At 34.3% G+C, this 17,059-nt stretch overlaps 1 long non-coding RNA gene across 1 annotated transcript in view; it reads left to right on the top strand.

Moving 5' to 3' along the window:
• The first annotated feature begins 7,483 nt into the window (after positions 1–7,483).
• Positions 7,484–17,059, top strand: part of LOC136027110 (uncharacterized) — a 31,119-nt gene continuing 21,543 nt past the window's right edge. The window contains exons 1-2 of the long non-coding RNA XR_010617503.1: positions 7,484–7,543; positions 14,121–14,348. This is a non-coding gene — a long non-coding RNA (uncharacterized LOC136027110). The remainder of the gene's footprint in view (positions 7,544–14,120; positions 14,349–17,059) is intronic.

Genomic DNA, 17,059 nt, shown 5'->3' on the forward strand with positions numbered 1-17,059 from the left:
AAGATAAAAATACCGCAATTTGTCTAATTTTTCCGAATTAACACCCACGCAATTCCCCCAATGAGAGCAGAATCAGTCCGTTTAATGTCAATAACTTATCTAGGACATGTTCTTATTCTTCCCACCAAGTTTCATCTCGATCTCTACACTCTGAGAGTTTTCCAAGATTTTCAGTTCCCCCTCCAACTCCCTCCAATGTCACTGGATCCAGTTGGGATTTAAAATGTGAGCTCTGAGACACAAGGTCCTTCAAAGTATCAAATTTATTAAGATCTGGTCACCCGTTCGTAAGTTAAAATACCTCATTTTTCAAATTTTTCCGAATTACCCCCCCCACTCCCCCAAAGAGAGCCAATCTGGTTTGATTATATCAGTCATGTATCTAGGACTTATGCTTATTCTTCACAGCAAGTATCATTACGATTTCTCCACTCTAAAGGTTTTCCAAGATTTTATGGTTTCCTCTTCAAACTCCCCTAATGTCACTACATATGGTCAGGATTTCAAATAGATGCTCAGAGACAAGAGGCCCTTCTACATATCATATTTCATTAGGATCCAATCAGCCGTTCTTAAGTTGAAAATACCTCATTTTTTCTAATTTTTCCGAATTACCAAAACCCCCCCCCCACCCAAAGAGAGCGAATCCGGTCCAGCTATATCAATCACGTATCTAGGACTTGTGCTTATTCACAGTTGTGGAGGATTTTGAAGGAAACCATAAGTCGATCTGTTCAACCAGGTTGTCAAAAAGGCAGAAACTCAATAGGAAATTCGAAAAATATACGCTTTAAACAGAGGTAGCTTCTTGTTCAGCTTCATTTGTGAAAAACCCTTTTTTAAATCTTTCACAATTCATTTTAATAGCATAATTATAGCACAACTAATACCTTTTGTCTGCAGATTTTTATGGGTTTAAAATATTTCTATATTTGACAGATAAACGTTATATGTTTACATATATTTGGCATATAGACCTTGAAGTGTGTTACAATTCCCTGTCGTAACTAGGACACTTCCAAGTTTTCCACAAAGATTCTTATGAAAACACGCCAAGCCTTGGTTAGATGGCCGAAACTACTTGAGTTTACTTTAATTATTATGAAAACACGGGGCTTTCCAAGGTTGAACTCTTCCCCATAGCATAAATCCGCTCCTCTGTTATCAAAATTAAGACTGAAAGTATTGCTTTGCCAATTGGTTGCTCTAAAATTATTTGCGACCTATCAGTCTATTTATCTATTTTATAATCATAATTCTATTAATTCAGCAGTGTAGATTAATGAGCGTAAAGATACGGAACTTCTTTTTCTAACACAAAAACCATTCTAGGATTCCAGGACTATGATTTTGATTAAGATCACCTTCAAAACTGACTCAACCTTTTTATCAGGGTTCCTTAAAAAAAATTCCTGACTCTAGGAGGAGCAATTAGTAGATATGGATAGCTTTAAGAATACAAAATACTAGAGTTTTATATAAACAAGATTTTTAAACTTTATTTAGATAAAGATTAAATAAAATGTCTCGAATTTATTTTATTTGTTGACTCAGGAGGCGATTTCTTGGCTGAGAAGCAGAGGCTGTACAAGGAGCATAAGAGCTTGAATGAGCAGCAAACTCATTTTGCGAGGGATGAGAAAAAAGTATAATTTATTGAAAAAAGTAAAGGGTTCTATTTCTTTTTAAATATTAAAAAAGGGGAGAAAAAAAAAGGCACAGACAAGAATTTTACGGAAAATGAAACTAACTTAAGGTTGAGAACCCCTGATTTTTATTTAAACTTTACAATTACAAGAAGTCTGGTCTGCTGCAACGCCTTTCTCTGTGAAAATGAATGTTATCACAAAAAAAGACGGCAACAGTAAACAGACTAAACAGAATTAAGGATGATCGAAATTTACTTTTTAGCTCTGATTTGAACCTAGAAAAGAAAAAGGACATTAATCCATTGGAGATAAAAGACATGTAAAGATGTGATAGAAATAAATAAACAAAGAAGAGAAGAGGGCTAAAACATAAAACCAGAATTAATATTAATATTAGAACAAGAGCTAAGAGCTCATATGGCACTTGTGACGAGGCGAGAAGAGCTAAGAGCCAAGAGATCATAGGGTATGAGCTCTAACAAAATTATGTGAATCAATAGATTGATTTAAAAAGGAAAATAAGAGGCTTAATGCCGGTTAAGATTTAAAATAAGAGCTCTGAGTCACAAAGTCCTTCTAAATATCAAAATTCATTAAGATCCGATCATCCTCTCGTAAGTTATAAATACCTAATTTTTTCTAATTTTTCCTCTCCCTTTTGCCCCGCAGATGGTCAAATCTGGGAAAAACGACTTTATCAAGTCAAATTGTGCAGCTCCCTGACACACCTACCAATTTTCATCGCCCTAGCACGTCCAGAAGCACCGAACTCGCCAAATCACTGAACCCCTCCCCCCAACTCCCCCAAAGAGAGCGAATCCAGTACGATTCCGTCAATCACGTATCAAGGACATTTTTATATTCTATCCACCAAGCTTCATCCTGATTCCTCCACTCCAAGTGTTTTTCCAAGATTTCCCCCTCCAATGTTAAAAGATCTGATCGAGATTTGAAATAAGAGCTCTGAGACATGAATTCCTTCTAAAAATCAAATTTTATTACGATCCGATCATCTATTCGTAAGATAAAAATACCCCAATTTTCATGTTTTCCAAGAATTCCGGTTTCCCCCTCCAACTCCCCCGAATGACACAGGATCTGGTCGGAATTTGAAATTCGAACTTTAAAGCACAAGATCCTTCTAAATATCAAATTTCATTAAGATCTGGTCACCCTTTCGTAAGTTACAAATACCTCAATTTTTTAAATTACCCCCCCCCCCAATTCCACCAAAGAGAGCAAATCCGGTCGAGTTATGTCAGTCACGTATCTTAGACAGGTTTCTATTCTTCCCATCCAGTTTCATCCTGATCTCACCGCTTTAAGTATTTTCTAAGATTTCCGGTCCCCCCAACTGCCCCCCCCCAATTAAGCTTAATCCGGTTGAGATTTAAAATAAGATATCTGTGTTACGAGGTCCTTCTAAATATTAAGTTTCATGAAGATCCGATCACTCCTTCGTAAGTTAAAAATACGTCATTTTTTCTTATTTTTTATAATTACCCCCCCCCCCCCCCCCCCAATTGAGCGGATCCGTTCCAATTATGTAAATCACGTATGCAAGACTTCTGCTTATTTTTCCAACCAAGTTTCATCCCAATCCCTCCAATCTAAGCGTTTTCCATCAATTTAGGTTTCCCCACCCCAAACTTCCCCGAATGTCACCAGATCCAGTCAGGATTTAAAATAAGAGCTTTGAGACACGATATCCTTCTAAATATCAAATTTCATGGAGATCCAATCACCCGTTCGTAAATTAAAAATACCTCATTTTTTCTAATTTTTCAGAATTTACCCCCCCCCCCCCCAACTACCCCAAAGAGAGTGGATCTGTTCTGGTTATGTCAATCATGTATCTAGGACTCGTGTTTTTTTCCCACCAAGTTTCATCCCGATCCCTCCACTCTAAGTGTTTTCCAAGTTTTAGGTTTCCCCTCCCAACTCCCCCGCAATGTCACCAGATCTGGTTGGGTTTAAAATAAGAGCTCTGAGCCACGAAATCCTTCTAAATATCAAATTTCTTTGAGATCCGATCACCCGTTTGTAAGTTAAAAATACCTCATTTTTTTTATTTTTGAGAAATATCCCCCCCCCCCCAACTACCCAAAAGAGAGCGGATCCGTTCCGTTTATGTCAATCATCTATCTAGGACTTGTGCTTATTTTTCCCACCATGTGTCATCCCGATCCCTCCACTCTAAGTGTTTTCCAAGCTTTAGGTTTCCCCCTTACAACTCCCCGCCCCCGTCACCAGATCCGGTCGGCATTTAAAATAAGATCTCTAAGACACGATATCCTTCTATACATCCAATTTCATTGAGATCCGATCACCCGTTCGTAAGTTGAAAATACCTCATTTTTTCTAATTTTTAAGAGTTATACCCCCCCCCCCAGCTACCCCAAAGAGAGCGAATCAGTTTCGATTATGTCAATCTTGTATGACCAAACAATTGATCTGATTCCAAACATCAAATTTCATTAAGATCCAATTACCCGCTCATAAGTTAAAAATACTTCATTTTTTCTATTTTTGGCGAACTAACCGGCCCTCCACCCCCCCCCCCCAGATGGTTAAATCTTGAAAACGACGCTTGCCAAATTTCATCGTCCTAGCTTACCTGGAAGTGCCTAAAGTAGCAAAACCGGGACTTTAGGTTTCCCCCCTCCAACTCCCCCCAATGTCATCAGATCCGGTCGGGATTTAAAATAAGAGCTCTGAGACACAATATCATTCAAAACATCAAATTTCAGTAAGATCCAATCACCCACTCATAAGTTAAAAATACTTCATTTTTTCTATTTTTGACGAATTAACCGGCCCCCCACTCCCCCCCCCCCAGATGGTCAAATCGGGAAAACGACTATTTCTAATTTAATCTGGTCCGGTCCCTGATACGCTTGCCAAATTTCATCGTCCTAGCTTACCTGGAAGTGCCTAAAGTAGCAAAACCGGGACCGACAGACAGACAGACCGACATAATTGGCGATTGCTATATGTCACTTGGTTAATACCAAGTGCCATAACAAGTAAATTCGATAAGGACTATTGACAATGCCCTAATGCCAATTTCCATCAAAACGAACCTGAGCTGAATTGGAGTTTAGCAACAAAATATTTTGTATATAAAGCATGAGCTATATTTTGATTAATCCTATATAGTTTATAATAAGGTTAGAGTAGTATTTTGGGTTAGATTTTTAAATTAACATACTAGAGCGTTTTCTTAAATAAGTTCGGAGACCAAGCAGGCAAAGCAAGACAATGCAAGGCAACAGGACAACAAAATAAAAAAAAATTAGAATTCCAAATACTGACCTTTCTTTATTACAGCTTTCTTAGGCAAAATTGGTTGAGTGGAAACAATTTTCAAATCCACTTAGTTGCAAAAAAAAAAAAAAAAAAAAAAAAAAATCAGAAGCGCGAAGTCTTTTCCTGAAAAAGCCTCATTGAAATCATAGCTCAAATAAGATTTTTTTTTGCAAAATTATTATTTTCTTTTTTGTGTGGATAGCTTCGTTTTTTTTTTCCGTGTCCTTATTCTCCCGTATTGTCAAATAGAGACGGTTCAGAAACTTACATATTGTACGATATTTTTACATATTATTTCTCCTTATTTGAGTTCCAGCAATTTCAATTAAAGAAACTCATTTATCGACAGCATGAGAAAACATAAGAAAACGTGGTAGTTTGCAGCCAGTTGAAAAGCAGAATAAATTTCAAAAGCAAAGGCAATTTTCACATTGAGCCGTGTCTTCAATAAAGTTTTTCAGGCAAAGCTGGTGTAATATAGAGCTGAATTGATGAGAAACAAAGCACCAGCAAATTTTACTAGTACCGTCTATTGTTTACCAATAGATACTGTCAATGAACCCAATAATATCAATGATGAAATGTACGATGAGATTATTAAAAGTTGTTTATGCCCTCAAATTTGAATAAGTGTCATGTCAAGAGAGAAGACAATGAACTATTTTTTGGAATTAATTCGAGGTATTCATGTTTTGTGATGACATTCTACATGTCATTGTTTAAATAATAATATTTCATTGCATTTTTTTGTTATGTTTCTATTATTTTTAGGGTTTGTTAACAACTAAAACGTTTAGAACTTTTTTTCAAAAGTTGGATCCTCAAAAAAAAGAAATTTAAAGAAACAAAGTTACAAGTACCAGGTGCATTGGGAATCTACTAGAGTCTGAGATAGGTTAATATGGTTTTTTAACAAGGTGGGAAAGAGAAGGGCAGGATTTTCCAAATTCCACACACAGAGACCGGCAAACAAACGGTCAGACCCAAGAACACACACAAAGAGATAGAAATATATAAAAACATACACAAATACCCAAAGTCAGAAACACAGGAACAAAGAGAGAAGCAAACAGACTGTCAGACGCACAGGCTGAGAAAAAAAAGAGAGAGGGAGAGAGAAAAGAATACACACAAAAGCAAACAAAATCAGGCAAACGAAGACAGGCAAAATGACGGTTAGACCGCGGGCACGGAGAGAGAGCGCGAGATAAAAAAAACACATGAACGCACAGTCAGACAAACAGGAAAACGGAGACAGGCAAACAAATGCTGAGACAGACATAAAGAGAGGGAGGGAAAGAGAGTGAGAGAGAAAGAAATACATAAACACCCACAAAGCCTCAAATAGAGTCACACAAATGCACTGAGAGGGATAAAGACACACACACACAAAAACACAGAACACACAGTGAGAAACAAAATCTACACCACACAAACACACAGAGTATGGCAAAGGAACACATAAAAAAAGGCAGAGAGACAAAAACACAAATTCAGGCACAAACGCCTAGAGTCAGAAACACACGCAAAAAAACTGAATCAGAAACGTGAACACAACAAGTCATCCGCGGGAGCATAAACGTATCGGTATTTTAAACACTATAATTATTTCATGCATTTCCTTTGCAGTTGCCTCGAAAAAAACAAAAAGGACATCATTGCCTGAAAAACTTTGTTGAAGACACGGCCTATGGGAAAACTTACTTTTATTTTTGAAATTTCATTCTTTTTTTTCATCTGGCTGTAAACTGCCTCGTTTTCTCCTTGTCCTACGTTTTCCCATACTTCCAATGCAGACCTTTCTTAAATTGAAGTTGTTTGAACGCTAATGAGGAAAAATATTGTGCAAAATATCATACACAAATGTAGGTTAAAAAAAAGTAATACTGCGAATTTGAGAGCACCCTTCCCCTCCTTCCTTTGATAATCAATTGGGGGATTTACTTTTTAAGAGGTGATGATCGTTCTCATAGGATTGATAAGCAATATGGAAAATAAGATAGTGATCGATATCCTATCATATTTAATAATTTTGTCCTTTGATAATAGACGCACATTTAAGATTAATAATGTTTTTAGTAATATGCTAATACTAGTTTCTTTGCTTTTTACACTTTGGCTACTCAACCTTTAAAATATTAAAAACACTTTGTTTTTAGAATTAAGTCTTTCATTGTTTGAACTACTTTAGTTTAGGAATACAGATTGATATTTAATATCACTCAGTTGGCGTCTAATTTAATGTCAAGCCTTCTGAAGTCTTCTTTTGGCTTCCCGACGGTTTTCAATCTGTAAGTGATAATGGGTCAGGAATAAGTCTTGCTAACATCTTTTTGATCTACTCGCAGATAAAATCGTGGCTTAGAAAATCAAGATAAAAGTTTCAGATTCTTAGTTTCTAATATTTAGGATAGAAATTTGTATTCTGCCTTCCACTTGTTTCTATAGCATTTGGCTTAATTTTCGGCTGTTTATTTTACGGTTTGGCACAGGAATTTCTTCATTTCTTCAAATAGGAAAATTAGGGGGAAGATAGGCTACAACTTAATTTCATTTTTCCATATTAGGCTAATCATTTTTTTTTTGTTAGTATATCATTTATAATTATTGTGTTTCGAAATAATCAGAATAGTTGAAGGTCGATAATAGTGGTTTTACAGAAGGAGCAATGCTAGAACAAAAATATATATAAAAGACAACTTTCAATGGGAAAGGGGTTTGAGAATTGCTTTGAACCAAAATAATTGTAAAGAAGAAAGTATAATTTGTTCAGATCAAAATGCAGAACATTTTCAGAACAAAATACTTCAAAAAAAATATAGCCTACCTAGATTAGAACAAGGACAAAAGTAGGCTAGTGGGATAATAAAAGACATTTTAGGTCAAAGTTCTATCCACCTAGGTAGATAGCCTATCTCTGCAATGTCAAACTGAAATAATTATTTGTATATTATGAATAGTTTGCTTAGAAAATTTATTAACTGCCTAGTTAGATATATATTAGAGAAGCTAAGATATAGCATTATCAAACTATTTTGATGTTTATGATACACCCTAAAGATATTATTTTCTAGCTAGTCAGATATTACCACCAAGTTACTTAAAATAGTTATTGGTAAAATTATAGCTGTTCATACAACTGGCCTACAAACAAAGTGAAAATAGCACTCAATACCTTTGTTATGTTCTTTACATGTATAGTAATTGCTTCTATTGTAAATTCTAATTTCAAGTAGGCTACTTTAACCAAATCTAAACAAACCTTATTATAAATGTTATTAATATTGGCAAAATATAGCATAATATTTTCAAAAATGACGGAAAAGATGGCACTGAGAAAATGTAGTATTATTTTGTGGATTAAATAAAAAAAAAATTTTTTACTGAAAGTAAGGAGCAACATCAAAACTTAAAACAAACAGAAATTACTCTGCATATGAAAGGGGCTGTTCCCTCCTCCACACCCGGCTCTTTGGGCTAAAGTTTGACTCTTTCTCTCAACTCAACTTTTTAAAACTGTAAAAACTTTTGCATAAAGAGCAAGGCATTGAGGAGGGAACAGCCCCTTTCATGTACAGAGCAATTTCTGTTTGTTTTAAGTTTTGATGTTGCTCCCTGCTTTCAGTTAAAAAACTTGTTTTTTTATTTAATTACTGAACATTTTTTAGTTAATTCATGTTTTGATTTCAGCTCTCTGCAAATGAATAATTAAAAGGAAATTTGCATATTTTTTGGCTAAATGGCTTTCTCATAGTTTTGATCAAACAATTTGGAGAAATAAGGAGCACAGTAGGAGGCCCAATTGCCTTCTAATTTTTTTGGTTAAATAAAAGGCAACCAGAACTTTTAGTTTTTTACAAACATTTTCATTAGTGAAAGATATAGGTAACTTACAAAATAGCTTACATAACAAACTTCTATATTCATATGTTTTTATTACATATATGAGGGGGTTTGCCCACTTGTCAATACCTTGCTCTTTATGCTAAAGCTTATATTTTGTCCTAATTCCTTAAGAATGACCCCTGTATCACAAAGGCCATAGAATAAATAGTTGAAATTTCTAAAAATACTTTTTTCTTGAAGCCAATTAAAGCAGTTCAATTGGCTTTCCTATAAAGTGAATATATCACTTGATTCCTTTTTTATGCTCTTTATGAATAAAATAAATTGCTTCTACCTTAAATTGAGATTTAAGCACTTGTTGAGCTCTTAAAAATGATAAATTTTCTAAAAATTATGACAGTTCATATAACTGACTTACCAATAAAGCAAATACACCACTTGATGCCTTTTTGATGTTTTTTACTAAAATAATAATTGCTTCTACCACAAATTCAAATTTAAGCTCTTTTTGAGCTCTTATTATGCAGGGCTGCTAAAAAATTTTTAAGGAGTATGTCATATTTTTTTCAAAAATGTGCTTTTTGTGTCATCTCAGATTTCATAATGTGTCATATTTTTTTGCTACAATTGGTATCATATTTAATTGTCAAATCTTTATTTAGAGTTTTGAACATACAATCTTTTCCAAATCAGTTCAAAAAAGGAGTAAACTTAACCTTATCCTATTATCTTGGGATCATAACCATTTTATGACTTCATGGAAGAAATAGAAACATTTGACTAAATTAATGTTGCACACTATGAATTTGTGTCTGGGCAGCCAATGAGGCAAGTTTAAATTTATAAAAGTTTTAGGGACAATCAATTCCAACAGTTAATTGAAAATAGACTTTGTATGACATCATAATTGTAATCAGCTCTATATGGAATCAGCATTATTGGCTAAGCTATTTACTCAATTAGTAAGCCACTCAACCAGCTTCAATCTAGTATTTTTGTCATATTTGTTGGTGCCTTTTTAAGCCAGATGGATTATTCTGAAGGAAAGACATCTCTGGAAATTAGTAATCTTGTCCAAGGTGGGATACCCCTCCTATACTCCTAAAAATGGGAATTGCTGCTTATGCATACAGCTTTGGTAAACTGCATGCTGTTTACTTTTTTCTATTAACACAAATTCAAATTGAAGCTCTTCTTGATCTCTTAAAAATGACAAATTTTAGTTAAAGTATAACATATCACTCAATTTCCACAAAATAATACTATATTTTCTCAGCATCATTTTTCCATCATTTTTGAACAAATAATGCTACATTTTCTCAGTGCTAAAATTATTTATAATAATGTTAGGTTAGGATAAAAATTGATTAAATTTGAATTTCAGTTAGAGGCAATTATTATATTCATAAGAGCATAAGAAAAGGCATCAAGCTTTATTCAGGGCTGCCAATTTTTTTAAGGAGTGTATCATATATTTTCCAAAAATGTGCTTTTGTGTCATCTCAGATTTTATAATGTGTTGTATTTTTTGCTACAAGTGGTATCATATTTAATTGTCAAATCTTTATTTAGAGTTTTGAATATATAATCAGTTAAAAGAGAGTAAACTTAACCTTATCCTATTATCTTGGAATCATGACCATTTTATGACTTCATGAAAGAAATAGAAGCATTTGACTAAATGAATGCTACACACTATGAATTTGTGTCTGGGCAGCCAATGAGGCAAGTTTAAATTTATAAAAGTTTTAGGGACAATTAATTCCAACAGTAAATTGAAAATAGACTTTTTGTATGATGTCACAATTGTAATCAGCTCTATATGTAATTAGCATTATTGGCTAAGCTTTTTATTTAATCACAACCAAGATCTTCAAGTATGAATACTTTTTCTCTTTTTTCCCTAATAAATTAATTCAAGCATCTATGCCTTTTTCTATTTTTCCCTAACTATTTTTTTTTCTGTTTATTATGAGCTCAGCCTTTTTATCTTGTTTAATCATCATATTAGCTGTATTCATCCCTTTTTTACACCTGTATCATTTTGGAAAATTTGCTACTCCTTTGTGAGGATTCCAACCTGCATTTTCAACTATTAATATTTTGCTCTCCATGCTATTTTAAGGCTAATTTTCACAATATTTGTTCATTATTCAGCATTTTGGGATATGTAGCCTACAACTCCTTTGTGACAGTTACAACTGACATTATCAATTATGAATATTTTCGCTCTTAACCATATTTAACCTATTTTTCTTTGCTTACTCAGCATATTGTCACAAGTTCAGCTGTTTATCTTTTCATATCAAATTTGTGTTTTCCAGTTGCTCCTGTTTATTAGATATTTGAACTCATCCTTTTGTAAGCATATGGATCTGATCTGCATGTCCACTTATGTGTGTGGGCTTTACTTTTTCTTTGTATGTGAGCATACATCAATGATTTGCCATCTTTCTCTGTGTGTTTTTGTATTAACTTTTACCTAATTTTCAGCAGCTTGTGCCTTTTCCTCTTTTTTGCTACCTTGTTTTGATGTATATTTGTATTTTGTGTGATGTATGTACTCAGCCTCTTAAATTATTTGGTTCCAACCCCATATGTATGGATATTACTGTATCTGTATGTTCCTTTGTTTTTGTGTGTGTGTGCATGCATCTGCAACTTGCCATCCATCTCTGTGTGTTTCCTGGGGCGTCAATTTGGAAAACTCTTGGGGCAAGGCAGGAATGTTTCTTTGATTCATTTTCTTTTTTTATGCTTGTATTTATTTTTGTTTGCTCTACTTTGTTTGTTTTACTCTTTTATCATTATGTCCAAAACCACTGCACTTATTGTGCTTTTTCTGAAAGATGGTTTGGTGTGTTTTAACTAATCTTCTGAAAACAAAGCTTTGGAACTGATCCAAAATTTAACATTTTTGTATTTTAAATGTAATTTTGTAATTTTTTTTTCTTACAGAACTTTTTGAGGACCCAAAATACTAAAAACAATTACAACCTTGTATCAGAGACTCTAGTTTTTTTTGACTGTATAGCTGTACAACTTGTAGCCCTGACCTTGCACAGGGTATAAGAAAGCAGACCTTATTCCTGATCAACCAAACACTTGAAAGCCTCACATAATTCTGTCAGATAACTTAAAGATTTATTTTTTGGCTTATTTCTTGCCTGGATGTATAATAATGCATGGTTTTGATACTATTTCTCTTAATTTTATTAGCTGTATAATTCTATTAGTTATGCATTAAATATGACTTAGTTGTAATGCATTCTTTTAGTTATTCATTAACTACGAATCTGTTCTATTGGATAGTTTTTTTTGTTGCTCTTTTTTTTGTCTCTTTATTGGCCTTTTCTACAATTAGCCATGCCTGGATGCCCGAAATTATTCATTGATTTTGAAATAAAATTGAATAGTTGTGGGCATCAAGTTATGGCTAATTGTAGTAAAAGCCAATTCAGATAGTTTGATTGAGTGTGATGCAAATCTGGCATTAACTCCCATATAAGAATTGTAAAATGTTGTTAGTTAATTTGTTAATTGATAAGTCTATCTATTATCCATCCATGCATCATTCCTAGGGCAATTGACACTCCCCTCAAACGTTTCCAGAAAGTTTTCACTTAATGTCATTGGTTACAGTAAGGGTAGAAGTAGTATTAAAAGTGGACATGTAGTGTTTTCTGGGTTGTTCAAAATCCACTAAAACTTCCCCTGAAAGGTGTAAATTAATAATGTAAGCTGTTACTTTCATATTACTCTTTCTCTTTCTGACATTCTACATGATCATAGTTAGTTTCAATTTAGTTCTACATCTGCCTAAATGTTCCTTGAAAACTTTACCTTATTACCCTTAGCTTGTGTAGAAGCAATAATTGTTCGTGAAGCATTGCCAATTTGTCCTCTTGACAGCCTGTATGGGCCTAGTGTTTCGATTTAGTTCAATGCACTTATAATATTACCCAAAATTTTTGCCTCAATACTCTGAGCTTTAGTAATAGTAGTAGTGGTCTTGGCTTTAGTAGTAGTAGTAGTGGTAGCAGTAATAATAATAGTAGCAGTAGTAGTAGTTGGAGGAGTAAAAGCTTTTGTATTATGATGCAAATATTGTATTTTGGTTGGTTGGAGAACCCCCACAACTAGTCTTGTAAGTTTTGGTTTCACACACAAAACTCTTACTAAGATATTGGTGATATACCCGTTTGACAACATGTATGCAGATGGAATGTTGTGATTCAGTTGACCTTCCCCTCTAAAAATTCTCTGAAAATTTCACCTTCACACATATAGTTGTAATAGTAGTCTCAGCAGTAGTATTAGTGCTCAACTTAATACAATAAAAAATTGCTATGACATTGTCAATGTGTCCTTTTGATAACCTTACAAGTAGTTGCAACAGAAGTAGTAGCTATAGCAATAGTAATAATAGTAGTAGTGTGTATATATTGCCTTTTGGTTAATTTATGTTCCCTTCTCTGAGTGTCCTAGCTTAAGACACAAATCAATTCTTAATATACGCTCTTTTGACAATCTAATTATCAAAATTCACTTTAAAAATGTATAGAATTGAATGTGAAATCATATGTAATAGATAGAATCATCTTGCTTAAAAATTAGGAAGTGGTTGTTGTCATTTTTGGGACAGGCTACTTTTTTGTGTTGTGCCTTCCCCTTTCGTATGAACGAGGTAGTATTACTGAAACCAATTGTCTTTATCTATTAATGTTTGATTTTTTTTTAAGATATCATTCTACAAATAAAAACTCTTTTAGATCCATAGTGTCCACTGATATAGCACAAAATAAACATAAAATCTCAGGAAAGATTCAGGCATTCGAACTAAATCAAATACTACATTCTGCGATGTTTTATTCCTTTGATATTAATGTTGGCAACAAAACACGCTCACATTATTATGACGTTGTCAACGATTTATTTTGGTTTATATCTAATAATTTTTCTTTGTTCTCTGGTTTCTAGTGATTCTTTAAGATAAATTTGAACCGCCCTTATAAATTTTCGTCCTTGTAAGTAATTTACAGGTTAGGAAGCCAAAAAACATTCCAATGGAAGTCAATACATAAAGAAAATCAAATATCTACATCTTAATCCTCTCGTATTGTGCCAGAGCAATTTGACAAATCTGGATGAAAAGCAAATTTGAGTAAATTTGTAATTTGAAAGATTTGTTTAAGTTGTCTACTTTTTTGGGGGTGATTTTTCAAGTTTCGTTTTGTCTTTTGACAGTTTCTCTTTCTTTATTTACCTTAACTTTTTTTTCTTTGTTTTAATGCTAATATTTATTTTTAATTTCAGGGACCCGTAATAACCCATGAGAATCAGAATTGTATAGCAATGCATGAATCAAACAGCTTAGACATAGTAGTTGGCCTTTAGACAGACGATATTAGTGAACTTGTAGATCAGACCAACCTTTTGAAATTGAAGAATAATGCCTGTAAGCTGTTATCAGCCATTTTGGAAAGCCAAACAGATACGAAGAGTGCAGAGAGGATTTTAGCCAACAAGAATTCCAGACAGATGGTAGGTAATATGTGATGGTACACGTCAATTTTTGCTGATGTCCTTACTAAGTTATGCAGAATAAAGAGTGACAAGTTTTAATGGCTTCTATGGGGGGAGGGGTGCCCCCTTTCCTTTCTTCCGATTTTTGTGCCCTTCCCATCTAGATTTTAAAATATATAGATTCTGGGTATTGTCATTGAAAAATATACTTTTTTCGTATATTCATGGGAAAAATTAAATCAAAATAATATTGTCCCCATCCCCCTAATTTTTGTGAATTGGCGCCATTGACAAGGTATCAGGAAAAAATTGAAGTAAGTGACTGAACTTAATGGATTAATTACCGCGTTTCAGGAATTGATATTTGAGCTGATTCCCGAAAATTTGATCAGTAAAAAAAAATTAAAGAAGAAATATCAAAGAAACGGTGCAGTAAGCGATTAGTCCAAACTGTTTGTCCTTTTTTGTAACTAGTATTTATATATATATATATATATATATATATATATATATATATATATATATATATATATATATATATATATATATATATATATATATATATATGTAAAGATACGCCCAAACAGAGGATTGTTTCCTTTTTGGCTCTGATAGTAAGTAAGTAAGTAATTTTACTGCCGCCCATGATTTTACATGAAATAAAAACAGAGGAGTATAAAAAGGGAAAAGAAAAGAAAAGTCACACTATGGAACATCTCCAAATGCAATTACACATTATGTACAGTAGTAAAACTACTGACACAGAATGGCTAGCCTATGGCTTGCTCTTCCCTTAGCGTTTTTCAGGAAATTCTCGGCGACATGGTTAACACAGACTATTGGATCGGATACGCCATAATAGCGCATGATATAGAGTTACTCATCTACGGTAAAAGTCTTAGAAGGAACTTTGCGAATTGAAAAAAAAACAGAACTCTTACTTTTACACAAAGAGCAGACGACAGATATTGCCAAAAAGGTGCTATATACAGTACATGTGGAAGGGCAACGGCATTATACAGCAAGGCCAGATACTTACAGCAAAACTGATGTCTGTTACTAATAATTGACCTATACGCAATCCGGATTTTCACTTCTACTTGGCGCACTAGCAGCTTCCCGGTAGAGTTGAGGCTTCGAACGATTGGTAAACCAAGGTAAGTAATACTCTCAGATGGCTTCACAACTGAATCACCAAAATGGGATTTCTCCTTCGCAGTGCTTAGCATTAAAAAACTAGACGGCAAATTTGACATATTAAGTGAAAAACCTACGTATCCCCTATTAATTGTATTCCGAAAATTCTTCGAAAGTCGATCAGCCGACCTGTTTAAATTAAGCAAGTCATCAGCGTGCGTCATCAACGAAACATTGATCTCTTTTGAAACACTAGACGTAGCTACTCGGACTTGCGCCGGCAAAACACTATTGTTGACAAACTCGGAAAAACAACTGAGCCTTGCCTGACTCTCATGTGGTTCGGTAAAACAGCGAATTCGACCGTATTTGAGAGCATTTTGATTTGCACTCTAAATTTATTACATATAATACAATACCCTGACAATACACAAATTTAGCCCTTGTTTATACGCTTCTAGAAGGATCTGCGTGTGCACCGACGAGTCAAAAGCCCGGCTCACATCAAAAGAGCCAATAATTAGTGGACCACCCGTTTCCTCAGAACCAGACAAAAGAGCACCAAGGGCGAATAGAGCATCAGCGCAGATGAGCCCTACCGTAAAACCAAACTATTGGTTTTGCAATTGGCAACAGTGTCTAACATTTGACAGTATAAGCATTTCTAGATTCTTGCGTAAAACTGGAGACACAGTAATTGGATGATACGAGGTGCATATGTTAGCTGGCTTTCGTTTTTTCAGGATTGGTGTAAGTTTCCCTTTACAGAAAACATTTGATACAAAATTGACTGCGAATATGATCTGATACAATAATGTTAATATTTCATACTAAAGACGAGTACCATTCACAAGGTGAAGTGCACAAAAGCCGTCAACTGTGGACGATTTTTTTTTTCTTTTTCAGCCTAAAGGCATTTGTAGTTACATCCGAAAGAGATACCGTCCAGTCCAGAAAACTCAAGTCTGATAGCACAGTGAAAGTTGTTCGGCATATGGTCTAGGTACATTGGGATTCGGGGCACTAAATCACTCGTAACGTAAGCTCGCCAGTCATTTGGATTACTAGGCATGGACTTAGGCGTGTTTGGGCGATCTTTCATTCGGTCTTTCCATTAACCACTTGGATGATTAATTATTCTCTCTGTATGGTCATATTTCATATTCGTGCGATGCTGCTCTAAGGCTTTCTCAAATTAACGTTTTGTGTGTACACGAAGATAATTCAACACAAGGATAGTAATTCATAGCTAATGAAAAAGTGAGCTCTACTGTGGATTCGAGCTCTCTGGAATATAGCCCAACCACCTACCCCCTCCCCGTGGATGCGACCTTGGTATCCTCTTGGTAACAAATAAATAAAAATGGATATGAAATGAAAGTGAATGAATACATATATGAAAGTCTAAATAAATATTAAGTAGACAGCAGGGATCCTTACTGAAAAGTTTTTTTGTGAATTATTACGTATCCTTGATTAGGTTCATTATTATCTTGTTACTAACAATAATTGAAAAGAATATGAAATGAAAGCGCTTTCTCCTGGTTGGAGGGGGAAACCCCTCCACTCTCTTTACTACTACTACTATGAAG

This window comes from Artemia franciscana, chromosome 5, assembly GCF_032884065.1.
Source record: "Artemia franciscana chromosome 5, ASM3288406v1, whole genome shotgun sequence".
In the NCBI taxonomy this organism is placed as follows: Eukaryota; Metazoa; Arthropoda; class Branchiopoda; order Anostraca; family Artemiidae; genus Artemia; species Artemia franciscana.